Below are 5,000 nucleotides of genomic sequence, written 5' to 3' on the forward strand. Positions count from 1 at the left end.
TGACCCAGGGCTAAACGAAACTGACGTCATTGTCGGCGTGCTCCATGAAGGCTAAACTGGGATCAAACATCAACTACAGCAACACGTTTGGCGATAAGTCTAGCTTGGGTTTGAACGCCGAGAGCTTTGGTCGTAGTTCTGCCCTACCAAGGCTAACTAGGGGTTAGACAACGATGCCTTTCATCATAATTCTGCCCAATCGAGGTCAATAATAGGTTTAAGCAACTACAACACCACCTGTGATCATGAGCCTGCTCTGTCCTATCTAACTTGGTTTAGACATTCATCATACGTCATTTTGTCTTTCAAGGTTAACTTGCTGATTTACAAGTAAACCTTTCATCGTAGGATGAATGGAACAGGTTAGATCTGTGGGTAAACAACAATATTTTTAGTTATAAGACTGCTGGATCAAGACTGACACGGAAGTAACCAACAATAGCCGCAGCGCTGATCATAGGTCTGTAGGAAAAAGATTGATCTTGGGCATAAAAAGACAAAATGCATTTTTGAGAATGAAAGCTTATGTGGAACTCACCAACATCAATAATCGCACAACCCAGTACTCGCGGCTATGTAAGTTTAGCACTGTAATCCTAAAACAAAACGCATATATTAATAAATAGTAACTATCTTTAAGAACAGCAAAACGTAAATCAGAAATAAATGAAGTAAATTAAAAATGTTACAAATCCTCACCGTGGCAAACGCTTTCCTTTTATGCTATTGATGGGCAGAAAAAAAGAGGGAGGGAATCTTCTGACATTCCTCTCCGACCAGCAGCACAGATTAGATTTTATACAAAGCAGGCATTAATTAGACTAGGGCCGAAGTGGACAGTGTTATTTTCACATTTGTACATTTGACAACTCGGTAGTAATTTTTAAAATTATTTGTTCTTCGCACAGCACAGCGGTAATCAAAACAGATTTAGCTCTGATTTAGATAGCAGCATTTTCTGTGTTATTTATTAATTTAGGAGGAAAACCGGGTGCTCCTTCTTAGGGTGCCTGACATAAAAATCATGATACGGTCCGTCATATTATTTGTTTACTTTTCCGCACATCAATAGCACGGAAGAAATGCGTTTCCATTATTATTTAACACACAGAAAGGCTTTGTAAATACTTTAAAAGGCTGTTATATCACACACGTAAATGCTCCTCAGACACAGACATAGAGGCTCATATATTTACATTTATCTATCAATCTATCTATTCATGCATACATAACTACATACATACATACATACATACATACATACATACATACATACATTCATACATACATACATACATACATTCATACATACATACATACATACATACATACATACATACATACATACATACATACATACATACATACATACATACATACATACATTCATACATACATACATACATACATACATACATACATACATACATACATACATACATACATACATGATGGCTGCCCCCTCGTTATCGAGTATGGCGATTGCACGAAGCTTAACTGTTACTGGTGCTGTGATCGAATGTGACTTTTTAGCCCAGCTAAAGATCTACAATATCTTGTACAAAATTGGCAACTAAAACCTTTATTGGTATTAGCCGGCTATGTACCTTTGCATGTCGTTTAAGTCCTCCTGCCTAATTACACTCTCTTCCACATGCCCGGCAGATATGATTAGTATAGTGTGTTACACCATCACTAGTTGTCACTCATCTGTCCCGCTTTATTACTACAAAGATGACTCTTGAGTCCAGCTTTACTGAGGCAGGGTCTTGCACAGACATTGCATGTCAGCATCAAAGGAAGACCCTTCCCTTCTGGAAGTGTAACAGCGATGCCCTTCCTGACATCATACATACATACGTACATACATACACACATGCAAGTTCAGGTTTATATTTGTAATTATTTAAGTACTGGGATTTGCAACACAGTCTATAGAAACTAGAGAAATTAGACTTCTCAAAACCAGAAAGGAGAAAGCTGATTCCAAGGCTTACAGATCTAAGCCATCACTGGAACTGTAAATATCTGTAAAACTATCCAGAACTTTATCATTTAAGTATTCATGAGCATGTCTAGACATTCAAGTATATGCATGAGAAGACATACACAAAACAAAACATACATACATACATACATACATACATACATACATACATACATACATACAAAAATACCCTGCTGATAGTGAAATTCCAATGAAGGAGCCTTGAATCTAGGTTAGAAAACCGCTCTTTCTCTATTAGCAAAAAATCTTGAAATAAAACTGAATAATGTCACACACGCATACAGATACATACACACACATACATCCACGCGCATTTATCATCATAACAAACAGACAAATGGTTTTAAATTTTGCGACAGTTGTTATGGATTACGCCATACTTTATGTAAGATCTGATGCTCATCAAGCAATATTTAAAATATAGTAAAAGCAATTCAAATGTGTCGGTGTTTATCTAGCTATCTGTTAACCTACTTACCTATATACCTAGCAAAATTGAGGTGCATACTACTAAGATACATACAAAGACACACAACGGATATATATATATATATATATATTATATATATATATATACATATCAAAGTAAATAAATGTTACAACGAAGTACCGATATTTACTAGAAAATAGCGATCGTAATAAATACGACGCTATTGTATAGCTTCACTGCGTATATACTAGTAAAGACGTGTGTGTGTGCAACAAACATGAAAAAAATTTGTCTTACCTCTAGGAAGAACATCTGAAAAATGAAAAACCTAGAAACGGATAATGCAGTACCGGTTTCAGTCTCTTCAAATACGTTTGCCAACGTAGATTTGATTTGTCTTCATCAGCTGCATATACCTCGACAAAATTTCAAATGTTGCCACATCTATGCCAGTACACTCGTCTGAACGCCAAAACGTTAATAGAACGAGAACATGTATGTATGTGTATATATAAACGTGTGTATGTGTGTATGTGTGTATATATACATATACATAAATACAAACACACACATACGTATATGTGCTTGTGTGTATAAGAATGTATACAATACGACAGGCTTCTGTACGTTTACTAAATCGTACTCCAAATAGGTGCGTTAACTAATTCTAAGTTAAGAAAATACATTTGCCCAAGGTGTAGCGGAGTAGCGGAGTAGGCCTGAACGTTGCAACAGGTATTTGCGAAGCTCTTAACTCTGCTTATCACAGGTGAATAGTAAGACGATTTATAATACAGTTCTGTTAACATTTGTTTCTCTTCTGCACAATGTTACGAATATTTGATGGAGTAGTGTTTTTGATTAGAACAACCTTCACTATGTTACTGATATTTTGAGAGCCAATTAGGGAACCTTAGTTTAGAAACATGATAAGCCATTGTGGTTCCATGTATTCCCAATACCGGGGAAGTTCTGTAGACTTAACGCTGCTGCTCAACTTTGATCTTTGTGACATGAGAAATTGGCGAAGAATATGTCAGAGAAACCTCTCAATTAGAATTATCAAGCAGAAGGCACGGCATGATGAGTGCAATTTGAAACTGCAATATATTAAGATGATGTAAAACAAAGAAAGAAAATAAGTTGCTATTCGTGTCTGCATATGGTGTTCAGGTCACTGTGGTACTCAATGAATTGCTTTTTTTCGGAAAATACAGGTGTCTCACATAGAAGAAACGCTAGGTTAAGTTCACTGAAAGATGAAAAATAAATGATTAAATAAATTATGGCTATCCAAAACGATGTTAATATAAGTCCATAACGTTTTTCTATTTTAGGAATATATCCAACAAGCAGCATTTTCTAATTTGAATCGGTTTGAGGAAAATTGCTGGGCAAAAAAGGATTTTAATAATTTAGACATCAGGATATTTCTATGTATGCATAAATATAAAAGTGGATTGTTTGCAATAATCCAGATTTAGCATATTATTACTACTAGCGACAGGGTGAAGAAATTTTTAAGTTAATAGAAAATATTCTGATAATAATATAACCTTCGTTATATGACATCAGCCACAACAAGAAGCAGCGTGTTTAATATGTCATAATTGTTGTTGACGGATCATGCAAACCGAGTGTCTCAGTATTCAAACTGGGCGTTATGAGTGTTGTGGAATGTCAAATCATGTTGCCAAGTGTTGCTAATGTCTGCGTTCAACATCAATGGCGCTTCTGAAGAACATGACAATATCATCGATATAACTCTTAATGAAATTAAAGACATCTATCGTAGATTGAATGTTGTTTCAATAAGATGCAGCCCAATTTGCTTAGCTACTCTCTATTCGTTCATTGATAACATTTGCTTGACGTTAATTAATCAATGAAGAATTTTAATAACATATGTCAGTTCAGTATCGATAGCAAATTGAACTGAAATTGGTTAGTTTACATGCAACAATAATTTTACATACAACAATAATCAGGAATTTGTGATCAAAGATTCCATTTGACTTGGATTAATTGGACGGAACATATCATGGTACATTTTTGCTTTAAAAATTCTCTTCCAATCGCGAAGGGTTTGATAGCGTTACAGGAAGAAGCCCAAGTAGAAGATGACTGCTGTTCATAAAATATCTTTCTAATTTACGGAGGTTAAGAAACGGTTTAGTGCATTGGTGCATTAACAACATTGACATTGCGTCTATATATTTCACTTGTGGTATGGACGAGAATGAACTATGTGTACAGACTAAAAGTTCGCCTAAATACAAATATCGATACATATGCTTACCCTGTACCAACTATTGATTCTATATCATCTGGTTCGAACTGAGTGAAGATCCCGGCAATTGTTGACAAAATTTAAATTAAGCAAATGCCATTGTTTAATGCCTCAGAAAAACTAAGGCGATGAACTGGTAGAATCGTTAGCACGCCGGGCGAAATGCTTAGCAGTATTTCGTCTGCCTACGTTCTGAGTTCAAATTCTTCTGGCTGTCTATGTTCTGAGTTCGCCTGCGTTGACATTTGCACCATACTATACTGATCGTTGAA

The sequence above is a fragment of the Octopus sinensis genome, linkage group LG5 (assembly GCF_006345805.1).
Source record: "Octopus sinensis linkage group LG5, ASM634580v1, whole genome shotgun sequence".
Taxonomy (NCBI): Eukaryota; Metazoa; Mollusca; class Cephalopoda; order Octopoda; family Octopodidae; genus Octopus; species Octopus sinensis.